Source organism: Pseudophryne corroboree, chromosome 2, assembly GCF_028390025.1.
Source record: "Pseudophryne corroboree isolate aPseCor3 chromosome 2, aPseCor3.hap2, whole genome shotgun sequence".
Lineage (NCBI taxonomy): Eukaryota > Metazoa > Chordata > Amphibia > Anura > Myobatrachidae > Pseudophryne > Pseudophryne corroboree.
In genome coordinates, this window is record NC_086445.1 from 666259856 (window position 1) to 666278811 (window position 18956).

Sequence of the window (18956 nt, forward strand, 5' to 3'; positions counted from 1 at the left end):
AGGAAAGGAGAGAGATATGTTTCTTTTAAACTCTTTATTTATTCAACAAGAGCTAAACAGACATACATAGAGACATATGCAGATATCAATAAATGGACAGCCCTCAATTTCACAAGAAAAATAAAGGATAACGAAACAGAAGAATGGGTGGGGGGCAAGACAAAGACAAGAAGAGGGAAAGCAAGATATCAGAAAAGACAATTTCTGGTGTTAGAGCATTTACTAGAAGCTTATAAGAAAAACAATGTGGGAAGCCGTCAAAGGTTCAAGAAAAGTGGATTGAAGGAGGAGCCGAATTTAAACTAGGACAGGGCTATCTTGTCGACAACCAGGGGTCCCAGACTAAATTAAATTTATGGGGGCAGTCATGGAGATAGTACGTAATCCTCTCCATATTGGCAAACAGGGGTGCATCTTCCTATTGGCCAGGATGGCACTTGCCAGGGGTGCCAAGAGGGGGGCGCTGCCCGGCAGTGCCACCCGCACCAGGGGGTAGAATGACATAGTAGTTCTCACTGAGTACATCCCTTAGCAGTGCTCATCCACTGCCGGACTCTCAGAAGCGTATTTCACTCTGACACTCTCTGTGACTACAGTCACAATGATGGTGAATATAGCCGGGGAGCGGGGCACTTCTAGGTACGGGGAGGGGCGAGGCACCTCCTCTTCCTTATCTGCTCCCCTTCTCATTGGTCCCACTTGGTCTGTCACCAAACAGCAGCCACTACAATCAGCAGCAGTCAGCAGTGAGCATGAGCATACCTGTAAATTTTCTGCGGTACCGTAGCTGCACGGCATGGTCTATCCTGGCAGTCTGGATCACAGCTTACAAAGAGCTTTGTATGGAGAGGTATCTAGACCAGTGACTGCCTGTCCAGCTGTGTTGAGACTACAAGTCCCAGCACACCTTGTCAACTGGATTTACTGGGACATGTAGTGTCATCACACCTAGAGAGGGGTTTTTAACTGTATGCATGTGTGCATATATCCCCTCGTGTCCCTGTCCTTACCCTCCTTGTAATTCCCCCATAGTGTCACTGCCCGCACCATCCCTGTAACTGCCCCCTCAGTGACCCTGCCCATACATTCATGTAATTCCCTATCAGTGTCCCTGCCCACACCCTTCCCATAATTCCCCCTCAGTATCCCTGCCCACATCCTCCCTGTAATTCCCTCTCAGTGTCCCTACCCGCAACCTAACCGTAATTCCCCTCAGTATCCCTGCCCGCACCATCCCCGTAATTCCCTCTCAGTGTTCCTACCCACACCATAACCGTAATTCCCTCTCAGTGTTCCTACCCGCACCCTCCTCGTAATTCCCTCTCAGTATCCCTGCTTGCACACTCCTCGTAATTCCCTCTGTGTCCCTGCCTGCACCCTAACCGTAATTCCTCCTCAGTGTCCCTACCAGCACCCTAACCATAATTCCCCCTCAGTCTCCCTGCCTGCACCCTCCTCGTAATTCCCTCTCCGTGTCTCTGCCTGCACACTCCTCGTAATTCCCCCTCAGTGTCCCTACCAGCACCCTCCCCATAATTCCCCCTCAGTCTCCCTGCCTGCACACTCCTCGTAATTCCTTCTCAGTCTCCCTGCCTGCACACTCCTCGTAATTCCCCCTCAGTGTCCCTGCCTGCACACTCCTGTAATTCCCCCTCAGTGTCCCTGCCCGCACACTCCTGTAATTGCCCCTCAGTGTCCCTGCCCGCACACTCCTGTAATTCCCCCTCAGTGTCCCTGCCTACACTCTGCCTGTAATTGCCCTTCGGTGTCCCTGACCTCAGGCTCCCTGTAAGCCCTCCACCTCATTGTCCTTACCCACACCCTCCCTGTAATTCTCCCTCAATGTCCCTGACCTCAGCCTATCTGTAACTCCCCCCCCTCTGTGTCCCTGGGTGGAGGGTGCCAATTCCTTACTTTGCCAGTGGCGCTCAGACCCGTAGATACACCCCTGGCAATAAACCAGACATAATTAGTTAGTGCGTGGAGGGTAGGGGGCGAGGGTGATTTCCAATTTCTGTTGATTAAGGATTTTGCAGCGGCTAAGACATGGGAGAATAATTTGTTCAAAATGGGGTCAACATCTTGGAAAGGGCGGGCTTGCAAAAATACCCAAGGGTCCAGGACAAGCGCAATGCCAGAAAGAGATATTTTTTTTATAGATTACATTTTTATTAAAGTTTCAAGCTATATAAAGTATGAAGGGGGGGTGGGGTAAAGAAAGAAGAAAAAGGGAGGGAAGGGCGGGGTGGATATGTATACATAAGTTTCACATAGATAAAATACAACCTGACACAATCAGCATAGTTAAACGGCAACATCTGAATAGTGAGGTCCTCTCAACAACAAGGCCACATTGCGAGACCAATTCAAAGTACTGTATACACAATATATTAAAACAGCAACAGCATCAATTCTCAGTGGAAAAATTTAGATACGCCAAGAAAAAGCCAAAGAATAGATATAAATATAAAATACAAAGATAGATTGAAAGCCCACATAGTATGCCAGTAGACGGTACAACAGGAATACTCTATAGGTGCTCTAGAGTTATTAAACGTTTAAATTCTCGAGCAAGAGTAGACGCTCTATAGGCAACCCAGAGAGACCATTTGGTTAATTGTGAAGTTGTTTGTATCGAGTATGACAGCCCAGCAGTCTCAAATTCAAAATGCGTTTGAACTTCATGTTCAATTGCGGGGATTGTGGGAATTAATGAGGTTCACCAGTATTTGGCTAGGAAAATTTTTGTGGATGCTAGAATATGACCGAGGACATACCAGTCATTGGGACGAATGGAGTTCGGAAACAGATGGAGTAGCACTATTTTAGGATGGGAAGATATTGGGGTTCCCAAAAGTTTGGAAATGAGGTCAAATACTCGAGACCAAAGGCTAGCAACCAGGGGGCACAACCAGAAAATATGGAAAAGAGTTCCCACACTTCCACATTGTTGCCAACAGGTATTAGAAGTAGTAGGCCACATAGTGTGCAAGAGGGCAGGAGTAAGGTATTGCCGGTGAAGAAGCTTGTAGAATTGTTCAATGTGGGATTGGCATTTAGAGACATGGAAACATCAATGATATACTGTCTGCCATTCACCCTCTGTCAGGAGACAAGCCAAGTCTGATTCCCACTTAATTTGGCACCTTTAGAGACCGCTTTACAAATTTTATTCTGTAGAAATTTAGGAATTGACAGCACAGTACATAACTGTTTACAAACACTGTGTAGCCAATGGCGCAGTTAGAGATATTTATAAAAATCTGTACTAGAAATACCGTATTTAGATTGAAGGGATGAGAAGGGAACGGGAGATCCACGAATCAAATGATAGGTCAGGAATTAAATGTGCTAGAGCCAACAATGAAGGTTCCAGCGATGGGAGGGTAACGTCTGGCAACTTAGATACTAGAGAAAGCCATGATTTACGCGTAGAATGAACTACTGAGAAATGCTTATTTAGACTCAGTCCCGCTGTTGCGGTCAACCACAGTACATCAGGTTAGGGGACAGGTGACAGCAAGCTCCTCTCAAGGAGATCCCAAGATTTATCAGTACAATCCTCGAACCAAGCACCTAACGGGGCCAGGATACTTGCTACTTGATAAGAATATAAATCGGGATAAGCTAAACCGCCTTTAGATGTTGGTAAAGACATTCTACTATGGGCAAGTTTGGGCTCCTTGCCTTGCCAGACATACTTAATAAGAGCCAAGTTAAATTTGGTCAGCAAAAATTTAGGCAAAAGAATAGGAATAGTTCGAAATAAATACAGTAATTTGGGAAGCAGAACCATTTTCAGAGCATTAATACAGCCTAACCACGATATATTGAGTAGTGCCAGTGATTTGTCATAGACAAAAATTTGTGTAGCAGCGTGGGATAGTTGCAAGCTATGAGATCCGAAACTTGGGCAGAAATCTGGATTCCCAGATACTTCAAGCTTCCATCTTGCCAGGCATAATCATATTCGGCTTTTAACAGGGCGAGTAAATCAGCTGGAAAGTTAATTGTAAGAGCCTCTGTTTTGGAGTGATTAAGCTTACAATATGAGACAGAGGCGTATTCAAATAGTATCTCCTGCAAACTATGAAGAGATATAATTGGGTTGGTTAAAGACAGAAGGACATCATCGGCGAAAAGACATACCTTATACGGCCGACCAAACAGAACCGGGCCATGTACGGTAGGGTGAGCCCGGATTGATGCAGCTAAAGGTTCTATTGCTAAAACAAATACTAGGGGGGGATAAAGGGCAGCCTTGATAAATACCATTTGTAATCCCAAAAGTAGTGGACAGTAGACCATTAACAAAAACCCTAGCAGATGGATTGGAGTAGAGGGCTGTGATAGAGGACAAAGCCAAACCCTCAATGCCAAATTTACGGAGAACAGCTTGTAAATAACCCCAGTGAAGCCTATCAAAGGCCTTCTCTGCATCTAATGAAAGCAATAAGAGGGATTTGGACGATGGAGAGAAGGCATCAAGAACATTAATTATCCTCTTGGTGTTATCAGGGGCTTGTCTGCACTGAACAAAACCTACTTGATCATGGTAAATAAGAGACAAAGGTAACGGGTTAAGCCTATTTGCTATGAGTTTAGTGTAAATTTTCACATCAGAGTTCAATAAGGCAATTGGCCGATAATTTGACAATACAGTAGTGTTTTTGCCCGGTTTGGGGAAGGCCACAATCCGTGCTTCTAACATTTCTGGAGGAAAGAATCTGCTAGATGAAGCCTCATTGAAGACAGGGGCCAAAACTGAGGCTAAAATATCCTTAAAATGCTTATAAAATAAATTTGTGTAACCGTCCGGACCCGGCGCTTTATCAGCTGGTAAACTGGCTATTACTTTCCCTATTTCGTCTGTGGTCCAGGAACGTTCCAGAAGCTGAATAGCCGAAGGGTCTAAAGATGGAAGTTTAAGCTTTTTCAAAAAGGCCTCAATCCCTTCAACAGATGGTTGGGGAGTCATAGGATCATTACGGAGATTATACAGAGAGGAAAAGTAATCAGCAAACGCGTTAGCTATCTCTAATGGTCAGATACTGTAATCCTTTTCAAATTCTTAACTTCCTTGATGCGATCTCTTGCTAGTTTCCCACTTAACTTTTGGGCTAAAAGTCTGCCTGCTCTATCACCCTGGGTGTAACATTTTTGTTTTAATTTGAAAAGGTTTTTATGGACCTCTTTCAGAGTCAAAATGTTCCATTCCTCTTTAGACTTTAAAAGCTCTTTTGTAAAGTGACCGATTAGTGGGTGACACTTTAAGTGTACCTTCCAGGTCAGCTAGTCGCTTTTCAACGGCTGCCAGACTTTCATGCAATGCCCTACGATGATGGGCCGCAGACTGGATTATAGAACCTCACGACTGCCTTCAAAGCACACCAATGGATGAAGAGGGAAGTGTCAGCTGGGAAATTAGTTTCTAGGTACAGGGTAAACGATTTCAAGATACATGTTTTAGAATCAGCATCATTCAAAAGGTACTCACCAAGGCGCCAGGGACGAGGGGGAATTTTAGTCGAGGACAGGTCCCACCTTGTGAATAAAGCCGAATGGTCAGACCAGGGGACTGGCAGGATGGAAGCTTTTGTAATCCATTGGAGAGTCCATTTATCAGACAAAGAAATATCAATTCTGGAGTAAATTATATGTACAGGTGAGTAGAAGGTGTAATCTCTACAAGTCGGATTCCGGGCTCTCCATACATCATAGAGATCGTATTCGTGTAGAATATGTCTAAACACCTGAGACCAGTCTCTGGGAGGGGTAGGTTTCAGGGAGCAGTGTGTCAGGTATTTATCCATAAATGGGTCTAGTACTAAGTCCCCCAATATGATCAATGAACCTGACAGGGAGGCATGAAGGGTCTCACAGAATTTCCTAATGAATGGGATTTGTTTAGTATTCGGGGGGAAAAACTGCTGCGATTGTAACAGGTTTATCTTCCAAGGTACCCACAAGGATTAAGTATCGGCCATCAGAGTCATTAATCTTTTTCTCCAACACAAACTAGCAGTATTGCGAGAACAAAATGGCCACACCTGCTTTTTTCTTAGGGCCATTAGATATAAGACACAGTGGGAATATATTATCAGTAAATTGCGGGGGGAGGGGGCTATGAAGTGCATCCCTTGTAAAGCAACAATGTGGGCTTTAAGTTTTGCAAAATGGCACAAAGCTAATCTGCGTTTTTTCTGAACTTGAGTCCTTTGACGTTTAATGATATAACATTAACCATGAGTAATTAGGAGCTACAGAATGACAGGTAAAGCGGATCATATAATCCCAATACAATAAGGATAAATAGGACCACGGCTTATCGTTAGCTTAATGGAATAGCCGCATGTACCAGTAGGGAGCGTGTCTTATAATGGGTATCAGGAGGACAATGTGAAAAAACACATAGTACAGGGAACTGCAAGGGACCACCAAGGTGCCACCTACCGAAGTGGCACATTGGGGTACGTGGGAGTAAGCTCTACCCCTAACACTCCAAAGGGAAAACAAACAGTAAAATGAGAATTAACAGTGAAAACCGAGGAAAAGTCGAACTAAAAAAAAAAAAAAAAAAAAAACAATAAAAGAAAAAAAACAACAACAACAACAACACACACACACACACACACACACACACACACAGTAATAATCATTGGGTTACACAGGCGAAGATATAAAGTAATTGAACACCCTATGTATGGTCTGCGGAGGAGGGCATCCGGTTAGTAAACCAAACACCCCACTGCGCAGAACAGTGCATACAAGCCCTAACCAAAATAATCAGCCAAGAGTATGACGGTTGATAAAGGAGATTGACAAGGAGGCAAAATACATCACAGTTAGGAAGTATGGCTCACTGTCCTGGGAGAATCCTAGAGCCACTAGGACCCTTGGCAACCACGTCCTCCAAGATGCAGGAAGTTGAGTACCAGCTGCAGGAGAGGTGACAACATTTGTAGATCCATTACACCTAATAAGCAATTTGGTAGGAAACCCCTACCGATAAAGAATGTCCACCTTCCTAAGGGCTTTGGTGACAGGGTAAAAAGTAGAGATGAGCGGGTTCGGTTTCTCTGAATCCGAACCCGCACGAACTTCATGTTTTTTTTCACGGGTCCGAGCGACTCGGATCTTCCCGCCTTGCTCGGTTAACCCGAGCGCGCCCGAACGTCATCATGACGCTGTCGGATTCTCGCGAGACTCGGATTCTATATAAGGAGCCGCGCGTCGCCGCCATTTTCACACGTGCATTGAGATTGATAGGGAGAGGACGTGGCTGGCGTCCTCTCCATTTAGATTAGGAGAGAGAGAGAGAGAGAGAGAGATTGACCTGAGGCTGATACTGTAGAAGAGAGTGCAGAGTTTAGTGACTGACCACAGTGACCACCAGCAGTGCAGTTGTTTTATTTAATATATCCGTTCTCTGCCTGAAAAAAACGGTACACACAGTGACTCAGTCACATACCATATCTGTGTGCACTGCTCAGCCCAGTGTGCTGCATGCCTGCATCATCTATGTATATATTATATATCTGACTGTGCTCAGCTCACACAGCTTATAATTGTGGGGGAGACTGGGGAGCACTGCAGTGCCAGTTATAGGTTATAGCAGGAGCCAGGAGTACAAGACAGTCACATACCATATATGTGTGCACTGCTCAGCCCAGTGTGCTGCATCATCTATGTATATATTATATATCTGACTGTGCTCAGCTCACACAGCTTATAATTGTGGGGGAGACTGGGGAGCACTGCAGTGCCAGTTATAGGTTATAGCAGGAGCCAGGAGTACATATTATATTAAAATTAAACAGTGCACACTTTTGCTGCAGGAGTGCCACTGCCAGTGTGACTGACCAGTGACCTGACCACACTGACCACCAGTATAGTTAGTAGTATACTATATTGTGATTGCCTGAAAAAGTTAAACACTCGTCGTGTGACTTCACTTGTGTGGTGTTTTTTTTTTTATTCTATAAAAAACTCATTCTGCTGACAGACAGTGTCCAGCAGGTCCGTCATTATATAATATATATACCTGTCCGGCTGCAGTAGTGATATATATATATATATTTTTTATATCATTATTTATCATCCAGTCGCAGCAGACACAGTACGGTAGTTCACGGCTGTAGCTACCTCTGTGTCGGCACTCGGCAGTCCATCCATAATTGTATACCACCTACCCGTGGTTTTTTTTTCTTTCTTCTTTATACATACATACATACTACTACTACTACATCTCTTTATCAACCAGTCTATATTAGCAGCAGACACAGTACAGTACGGTAGTTCACGGCTGTGGCTACCTCTGTGTCGGCACTCGGCAGTCCGTCCATAATTGTATACCAACTAACCGTGGTTTTTTTTTTTCTTTCTTCTTCATACATACATACTACGACATCTCTTTATCAACCAGTCTATATTAGCAGCAGACACAGTACAGTACGGTAGTTCACGGCTGTGGCTACCTCTGTGTCGGCACTCGGCAGTCCGTCCATAATTGTATACCACCTACCCGTGGTTTTTTTTTCTTTCTTCTTCATACATACATACTACGAAATCTCTTTATCAACCAGTCTATATTAGCAGCAGACACAGAACAGTACGGTAGTTCACGGCTGTGGCTACCTCTGTGTCGGCACTCGGCAGTCCGTCCATAATTGTATACCACCTAACCGTGGTTTTTTTTTTCTTTCTTCTTCATACATACATACTACGACATCTCTTTATCAACCAGTCTATATTAGCAGCAGACAGTACGGTAGTTCACGGCTGTAGCTACCTCTGTGTCGGCACTCGGCAGTCCGTCCATAATTGTATACTAGTATCCATCCATCTCCATTGTTTACCTGAGGTGCCTTTTAGTTGTGCCTATTAAAATATGGAGAACAAAAATGTTGAGGTTCCAAAATTAGGGAAAGATCAAGATCCACTTCCACCTCGTGCTGAAGCTGCTGCCACTAGTCATGGCCGAGACGATGAAATGCCAGCAACGTCGTCTGCCAAGGCCGATGCCCAATGTCATAGTACAGAGCATGTCAAATCCAAAACACCAAATATCAGTAAAAAAAGGACTCCAAAACCTAAAATAAAATTGTCGGAGGAGAAGCGTAAACTTGCCAATATGCCATTTACCACACGGAGTGGCAAGGAACGGCTGAGGCCCTGGCCTATGTTCATGGCTAGTGGTTCAGCTTCACATGAGGATGGAGGCACTCAGCCTCTCGCTAGAAAAATGAAAAGACTCAAGCTGGCAAAAGCAGTAGCACCGCAAAGAACTGTGCGTTCTTCGAAATCCCAAATCCACAAGGAGAGTCCAATTGTGTCGGTTGCGATGCCTGACCTTCCCAACACTGGACGTGAAGAGCATGCGCCTTCCACCATTTGCACGCCCCCTGCAAGTGCTGGAAGGAGCACCCGCAGTCCAGTTCCTGATAGTCAGATTGAAGATGTCAGTGTTGAAGTACACCAGGATGAGGAGGATATGGGTGTTGCTGGCGCTGGGGAGGAAATTGACCAGGAGGATTCTGATGGTGAGGTGGTTTGTTTAAGTCAGGCACCCGGGGAGACACCTGTTGTCCGTGGGAGGAATATGGCCATTGACATGCCTGGTGAAAATACCAAAAAAAATCAGCTCTTCGGTGTGGAACTATTTCAACAGAAATGCGGACAACAGGTGTCAAGCCGTGTGTTCCCTTTGTCAAGCTGTAATAAGTAGGGGTAAGGACGTTAACCACCTCGGAACATCCTCCCTTATACGTCACCTGCAGCGCATTCATCATAAGTCAGTGACAAGTTCAAAAACTTTGGGTGACAGCGGAAGCAGTCCACTGACCAGTAAATCCCTTCCTCTTGTAACCAAGCTCACGCAAACCACCCCACCAACTCCCTCAGTGTCAATTTCCTCCTTCCCCAGGAATGCCAATAGTCCTGCAGGCAATGTCACTGGCAATTCTGACGAGTCCTCTCCTGCCTGGGATTCCTCCGATGCATCCTTGCGTGTAACGCCTACTGCTGCTGGCGCTGCTGTTGTTGCTGCTGGGAGTCGATGGTCATCCCAGAGGGGAAGTCGTAAGCCCACTTGTACTACTTCAACTAAGCAATTGACTGTCCAACAGTCCTTTGTGAGGAAGCTAAAATATGACAGCAGTCATCCTGTTGCAAAGCGGATAACTGAGGCCTTGACAGCTATGTTGGTGTTAGATGTGCATCCGGTATCCACCATTAGTTCAGTGGGACTTAGAATATTGTTTGAGGTAGTGTGTCCCCGGTACCAAATCCCATCTAGGTTCCACTTCACTAGGTAGGCGATACCGAGAATGTACAGAGACGTCAGAAAAAGTCTCCTCAGTGTCCTAAAAAATGTAGTTGTACTCACTGTCCACCACGGACATGTGGGCAAGTGGAACAGGGCAGACTAAGGACTATATGACTGTGACAGCCCAGTGGGTAGATGTATTGCCTCCCACAGCAACAACAGCAACAGCACCAGTAGCAGAATCTAGCAAATGCCAACTCGTTCCTACGCAGGCTATGCTATGTATCACCACTTTCCGTAAGAGGCACACCGCTGACAAACTCTTAAGGAAACTGAGGGACATCATCGCACGATGGCTTACCCCACTTAGACTCTCCTGGGGATTTGTGATATCGGACAACACCACCAATATTGTGCGTGCATTACATCTGGGCAAATCCCAGCACGTCCCATGTTTTGCACATACAATTAATTTGGTGCTGCAGAATTTTTTGAAAAATTATAGGGGCGTGCAGGAGATGCTGTCGGTGGCCCGAAAAATTGCAGGCCACTTTAGACATTCAGCCACCGCGTGCCGAAGACTGGAGCACCAGCAAACACTCCTGAACCTGCCCTGCCATCACCTGAAGCAAGAGGTGGTAACTAGGTGGAATTCAACACTCTGTATGCTTCAGAGGATGGAGGAGCAGCAAAAGGCCATTCAAGCCTATACATCCACCTACGATATAGGCAAAGGAGGGTGAATGCACCTGTCTCAAGCGCAGTGGAGAATGATTTCTGTCTTGTGCAAGGTTCTCCAACCCTTCGAACTTGCCACATGTGAAGTCAGTTCAGACACTGCCAGCTTGAGTCAGGTCATTCCCCTCATCAGGCTTTTGCAGAAGCAGCTGGATAAGTTGAAGGAGGAGCTTAGATGGAGCGATTCTGCAAAGTATGTGGGATTAGTGGTTGGAGCCCTTCATTCACTTTGTCAGGATTCAAGGGTGGTCAATTTGTTGAAATCAGAGCACTATATTTTGGCCACCATGCTCGATCCTAGGTTTAAAGCCTACCTTGTATCTTTCATTCCGGCAGACACAAGTCTGCAGAGGTTCAAAGACCTGCTGGTGAGATAATTGTTAACTCAAGTGGAACATGACCCGTCAACAGCTCCTCCTTTATTTTCTCCCGCAACTGGGCTGCAAGGAAAAGGATAAGATTTCCTAGCCCACCCGCTGCCAGTGATGCAGGGCAGTCAGGAGCGAAAGCTGACATCTGGTCCGGACTGAAGGAGCTGCCAACGGTTACTGACATGTCTACTGTCACTGCATATGATTTTGTCACCATTGAAAGAATGGTGGAGGATTATATGAGTGACAGCATCCTAGGAGGCATGTCAGACAGTCCATATGTATACTGGCAGGAAAAGAGGCAATTTGGATGCCCTTGCACAAACTGGCTTTATTTTACTTAAGATGCACCCCCTCCACTGTGTACTCCGAAAGAGTGTTTAGTGCAGCAGGTAACCCTGTCAGCGATCGGCGTAGGTGGTTACGTCCACAAAATGTGGAGAAGATGATGTTCATCAAAATGAATTATAAATTCCTCCAGGAAGACCTTGACCAGCATTTGCCTCCAGAAAGTACACAGGGAACTGTGATGGTGGATTCCTGTGGGAACTAATTAATACTCTGTGAGAAGGAGGCTGTACACGCTGATAGGGGTGAGGAATCGGAGGATGAGGATGAGATTGACATCTTGCCTCTGTAGAGCTAGTTTGTGCAATGAGAGATTGATTGCTTCGTTTTTGGTGGGGGCACAAACAAACCAGTCATTTCAGCCACAATCGTGTGGCAGACCCTGTCGCTGTAAATATTGGTTTGTTAAAGTGTCCATGTCCTGTTTATACAACATAAGGGTGGGAGGGCCCAATGACAATTCCATCTTGCACCTCTTTTTCTTCTTTGCATCATGTGCTGTTTGGGGACTAGTTTTTTAAAGTGCCATCCTGTCTGACACTGCCGTAAAGTTCCAGGAGTACTGCCGTATAAGTCCAGTAGAGTGGTGCTGTCTTGTGCTGCATCAGTCCAGTGGGGGTGTCTTGTGCTGCCATAAGTCCAGTGGTGGTGTCCTGTGCTGTATATTATTTACTCCAAATAAATGGGTTATACACATTACCTATATTATTATCCAAATAATTTTTACAAGGTTAGCCCGTTGTGGTGTAGGGGTACGCTAGCCTGTGCTCAGGGCAGGTTCTAGACCTTGTGGCACCCAGGGCGAAAGTTTCCTTTGGCATCCGGCACCACCCCCACCCACCCCTCGACAGGCTAACCAATGTTTCACGGTAAGGACAATACGTGTTTGGAATTCCCTGCCCGAGGGAGTTGTAATGGCGGAATCTGTCAACACCTTTAAGAATGGGTTAGATAAATTCCTAATGGATAAGGATATCCAGGGGTATGGTGCATAGTCATGCATTATAGTTACTATAAATAGGGATAAAATGCAACGGCTGACAGCAGCATCAGTCAGAAATTTTAGTCAAATCATCATGCATAGGAAACCACAAATAGGTTGAACTCGATGGACAATAGTCTTTTTTCAACCTCAGATACTATGTACTATGTTAGTGCGCGCCGTAAAAAATAGGGGTATGGCTTCATGGGGATATGTTATGCCTCCTGTAGCTGTGCCCTCAGTAGTTGTGTCCCCAGTATTGTGCCCGCAGTACTGTGCCCCTTGTAGCTGTGCCACTTACAAACATAAATAAATACATTCCCTGCTCCTGCTTTCCTACCGCTGCTGTCCTCCGTCTCCGGCTGCCGGCGCCGCTCCTCGGATCTATGGGAGAGACAATGGAAGGTAAATCAATCAAGAAAGACCAAAAAACGGGCGCTACCAGGGCTGGTTTTCCTATCAGCTGTACAGGAGATAGTCACACTCCTAAACAAAACAATAACAATAATAAATAAACAATAATAATAAAGAAAACATCGCTGTGAATTCAAGTAATTGGCAATAGTAGTGTAACAAATAGATTAAAACTTCAAGTTTAATACTGTAAATAAATTCACATTAAGATTTCCCATCAGGAATTAATAACGTTGGTATACAGAGATATAACCAATATGCATATTTGCTAGAACAAGTTTGGATAAGAAATGGCTGTCCCCTCTATACGGTCAATTTTGTGGGTTCACTTGCAAGGTTCTGTGTAATAAGAGTCCACTGAATTAGGACCTATATAGTTTGCGGCTCAGCTGATAAATTTTCAAACGTGGACCATTTGCAAGGTCCTAAAGGATAAATATAATTACCGGTCCATCTGGTAATTTTCAAAGGTAAGTCCATTGGCGCTAATCCTGCATAGAAAAGAAGTGCATTTTAGGAGGAGTCCTTTTAACCTTCTGTGCTTGGACCGTTTATGATGAAAAGTTCCACCGTTGAATTGCCGCAATAAAGTGTCCTTCTTGGTAACCCACTGACCAGAGGAGAGGTACGTCCTGACGCGTTTCGCTGTCCGACAGCTTTCTCAAACGAAGGATGGTAGAGACATCATGACGTATCTCCCATAGCACCTCATAGACACTAGAGGTCAATTATGAACTCTAGCGTTTATGGCCGCTCCCACAATGCCGTGGTGACGTCATTGTGCACGGCACTGGCACCAGTAACGGATCTTGCCATGGCGACGGCGCCCTTGGGACGGCAGTGACCCAGGCAAAAGTCATGCTTGCCCGAGGCAAGATCCACTACTGCCTGTGCTGCATATTATTATAATAGTTACAAATAAAATGGTTATTATTCTCCAAATTAATTTTACAGGCTTTGCCATGTGTGTGTGTGTGTGTGTGTGTGTGTGTGTGTGTGGTTTATGGGTACGCTCTCCTGTGCCACCAATATTGTACGTGTATTACATCTGGGCAAATTCCAGCACGTCCCATGTTGTTTGTGCCGCACACAATGAATGTCATTGAAGTTAATAATAAAGTAGGATCAAAAGTACCCCCAAATTCTGTGATTTTAGCTGTTTTTTTTTTTTTTTATTTTAAATCATCCAGATTCAAAAGCAAAACACGAAGGATGGTTTTGGCAAAACCAATCCAGATCCAAAACTCGAGCATGGAACTAGAACCAAAACCAAAACACGAAAAGTGCCCGCCGTACATTTCTAGTCTCAGTATAGGAGAGTGATCGAAGGAAATGTCGAGTCTGGAGAAATTCAAAGAAGGGGGGCACCAATGAGGGAAGTTTAACCTTGATTTTATCAAGAGAAACCCACGATCCCTGAGAGTGGAGATCCGGCACCAGACTAAGGGGGATTTCCAATTAGCCCCGGTAGATTACCGGGGCTAATTGTCCCGCCGGGGGCTATTTAATTAGCCCTGGTAAACCGGCGCGTGCCACGGCTTATCGAGGATTTTGTTTCATCTGCCTTCGGCAGGCGAAGCAGACTCTCTGGAAACAGCCCCGTTTTCATCCAAAAATGGGGCTGTTTCACACGAAAATACACAGGTTTCACTGAACCTGTGTGTTTTCGGGAGAAAAGTTTTCTTTTACAGGCGATCATCTGTATAGCCTGTAAAAAAACAATCGGTGAAACATTGGAAAAAAGTCAGAACAATGGCTGAAAACGGACGTTTTTCAGACCCAATGTTTTAACGGGGATAATTGAATATTCCCCTAATACCTACCTTGTACCACAATTTAAATTGTGTAGGAGAGAGACCAGGAGGGAAAGCCGGATTATCCCACCGGGGTTGAGGGGGGAGGGAGAGGAGGACATCTTAAATTTATGGTATGAGTAGTCCCAAAGGGAGAGGGAGAATTTAAGGGAGGGGAGCAAATTAAGCAGCGAAGCTGTCATGACTGTGGTTTTTGTGAACCTGGTGTTAGTGAAGTCTGTGTGGGTGACTGGAGGACTATGTGAATATTAGGCTGGACTGTAGGAATCAGTGAGAAGGAGGAGCAATCCCTGACCGGGGATCGAACCCGGGCCTCGGCAGAGGAAGTCGTGTCCTGACCACTGGATCACCAGGGACTTGGTGTTGATAGCAGGATGATGAATGTATTGGTGAGCTTGAACTGGATATAGTGTCACAGGAGTAGGTGCTTATGTACTCAAGGTTACTGGCGAGATAGTAAGCCGTACTGGTTACTGGTGAGACTGAGAACCGGGCTGGTTACCGGATATAACTGGAAACGCAACTGAAAGTAGAATGATGACTGTGGCTGTGACTTCAGGACAAGGCTGACAAACACTGCGGCTGTGGCTTTAAGATGAGACTGTAGAATACTGCGGCTGTGGCTTTAAGATGAGACTGTAGAATACTGCAGCTGTGACTTTAAGATGAGACTATGGAATACTGCAGCTGTGACTTTAAGATGAAACTGTAGAATAATGCAGATGTGTCTTTAAAAGGAGACTATGGAATACTGCAACTGTGACTTTAAGATGAAACTGTAGAAATACTGGAAATCAATGGTAACACAACTGTAATCCAGAATGGGTAGCAAAGGAGCAGAGTTTTACAGGAACTGAAGTGTTACCTTTTCGGGAGCTCAGCTTCTAAGCTCACAAAGAGCTGTGTGTGACACGAGGAACTGGCAGAGTTTCCAACTCAAGTCTCCTGACTTATACCTTCTGGTCCTTGGTGATTGGTGAGCAGTGTCAGGTGATTCAGAGAGTCTCAGGCTGGCACCAATATGAGAACTACAGTGAGGATTGTGACAGAAGCTTCCAGAAGTTTTATCTAGACCCCAAAGGGAGGCTTGGCAGCAGACTCCCAGCGTGTAGGTCTCCAAGTTGATCCATGCAATAGCACCTAAAGGAGCAAAGGAGGTCGCTATATGGCTCAAATGGCTGGCCAGATAATACAGCTTAACATCAGGGAACCCCCTAACTCCCAACGATCTAGGAAACTTGAGAGTACCTAGAGCTAATCTAGGAGGTTTATCATTCCATACAAAGCGTGACAGATATGACTGTATTTTCCTCAGCACTTTTTCAGGGACTTTAACTGGGAGTGTTTGAAATAGATAGAGGAGTTGTGGCAAAATAGTTATTTTGATGGCGTTAATCCTGCCCAACTACAAAATTATATAGGATTTCCAGAGTTTAAGATCCTGTCTGTTTATGTATAAATCGAGGATAATTTTCAGAAAAAAGATGATCATAACCCGATGTAATAGAGACTTTAAATACTTAAATTTTATGTTCTTGCCATTTAAAGTGATATGAGGAGGATAAAGAACTCTTTAGGTCATGGGGAATGTGGAGGGGAAGAGCCTCAGATTAAAAAAAAATATTTTGTCCAGATAAGCGTCCATATTCATTGATAATACAGGTTGAGTATCCCATATCCAAATATTCCGAAATACAGAATATTCTGAAATACGGAATTTTTTGAGTGAGACTGAGATAGTGAACCATTTGTTTTCTGATGGCTCAATGTACACAAACTTTGTTTAATTCACAAAGTTATTAAATATATTGTATTAAATGACCTTCAAACTGTGTGTATAAGGTGTATATGAAACACAAATGAATTGTGTGTATGTACACAAACTTTGTTTAATGCACAGAATTATTAAAAATATTGGCTAAAATTACCTTCCGGCTGTGTGTATAAGGTGTATATGAAACAAATGCATTCTGTGCTTAGACTTGGGTCCCATCACCATGATATCTCATTATGGTATGCAATTATTCCAAAATACGGATAAATCCGATATCCAAAATACTTCTGGTCCCAAGCATTTTGGATATAGAATATTCAACCTGTATCATAAAGAGCAGTAAGGGAAGATTGAGGATGTGTGAGCGTCAGCAGAACATCATCTGCAAACAACGAGATTTTGAAAGTCTGGGGACCCGCTTCCACACCTCACATCTTGTCAGACAGTCTGATCATGGCAGCAAGCGGTTCAATGACCAGAGCAAATACGAGGGGTGAAAGCGGGCAGCCCTGTCTCGTCCCGTTGAGAGATATTTTGACTCTTAAATGCATTAAAGGAAAGCTTGAAAGTCAGCAACTGCTTATCTGCTGTGTAAAGGGTACCAACAGCTCTCCTCAAAGGAGGAGCCCTAAGAAGAGCAAGGAGACCAAGGGCCCTTTGGAATAGAGTCAGCCTATTCCTGCAAACCTTACATATTTAACATACAGCAGGTGGAGCTTGGACTGTCGTCCCAGCATTTACAGCACTGAGCAGAGCAGCATAAGAGGCGTTATGGGGCAAAGAAGGAGGCAGATTATTCTCATCAGCGACAGCCTTTTAACAGCATCAATCCAGGGAAGGCCCATCCGAAGGAGCGGCCTGACAAAGATTGGCAGCGGCAGGTGGAGCATTTCCTATTGTAAGTCTGATTGCTGATCTTCGGTGATAAATTAACCAGTTCACTTTAGGTATATCCCGTTGGCCAGAAAATAAGACACAGACTACAGATTCCCGTACAATAAAATCCGTTTTTTGTTTTGGTGTGTTCTCAGTTGGTTTCATGGAGGGGCACTTTAATGTTATCAGTTCTCAACAACATCCTGCCACATGTGAGCCTATTTTAAAAGCAGTATTAATTTTGCTTAAATACCAGCGCTTTTCATCGCTTTTTGATTATCCTTGAAATTCCATAGCAAAGCACGGGTATTCAGCTAGTATAATAATAAACAGAACCCTAGCTAGTTAGTTTTGTTATTCTGTTAAATCATACCTTCAAGAAACACTCTTCTTACATTTTTTATTTCATACCTCACAAGTTGATACTGAAAAACACAGTCGGCATTACTTTTTCTCTTTGCTGGTGAAAGGATACATAAGAAAATGGTCACCCTTCGCGCAAGAACCTTAGCCATTAAATTATCACTGAATGGCACTTGTGCACCAGGGTGGAATCAGCATCTTGACACGAGGTGGTTTGCAGATGAGAAAATGCCCACCCACCTGCACAGGATGCATTTAGCATCCCGCTTGTCAAGTTGCCATAAATGCTGGACTGTTTTATTTTGACACTGTAATTTATATTTGAGCTTAGACGTGTTTATGTGTGTATACTAGAGATGTGCACCGGAAATTTTTCGGGTTTTGTGTTTTGGATTCGGTTCCGCGGCCGTGTTTTGGATTCGGACGCGTTTTGGCAAAACCTCCCTGAAATTTTTTTGTCGGATTCGGGTGTGTTTTGGATTCGGGTGTTTTTTTTCCAAAAACCCCTCAAAAACAGCTTAAATCATAGAATTTGGGGGTAATTTTGATCCTATAGTATTATTAACCTCAATAACCATAATTTCCACTCATTTCCAGTCTATTCTGAACCCCTCACAATATTATTTTTAGTCCTAAAATTTGCACCGAGGTCGCTGCATGTCTAAGCTAAGCGACCCAAGAGGGTGGCACAAACACCTGGCCCATCTAGGAGTGTCACTGCAGTGTCAGACAGTATGGCACTGTCCCCAAACAGCACATGATGCAAAGAAAAGAGAAAAAGAGGTGCACTGTGGTCGCTGGATGGCTAAGCTAAGCGACACAAACCTCAATATCACAGGAATGATTTGTTCAATCAACGGTATTATTGGTCCAAATCACTGGAACAAAATGACAAAATCACAGGAATTATTCGTTCTAATCAATGGTATTATTGGTCCAAATCACTGGAAGAAAATGACAAAGTCACAGGAATTATTTGTTCTAATCAATGGTATTATTGGTCCAAATC

The 18956-nt window shown here is 44.4% G+C and overlaps 1 long non-coding RNA gene across 2 annotated transcripts in view; it reads right to left on the bottom strand.

Annotated features, from left to right (window-relative positions):
* Positions 1 to 18956, bottom strand: part of LOC135042760 (uncharacterized) — a 159042-nt gene that overhangs the window by 126198 nt on the left and 13888 nt on the right. For both annotated transcript variants that reach the window (XR_010235846.1, XR_010235840.1), the window contains exon 2: positions 13047 to 13090. This is a non-coding gene — a long non-coding RNA (uncharacterized LOC135042760). The remainder of the gene's footprint in view (positions 1 to 13046; positions 13091 to 18956) is intronic.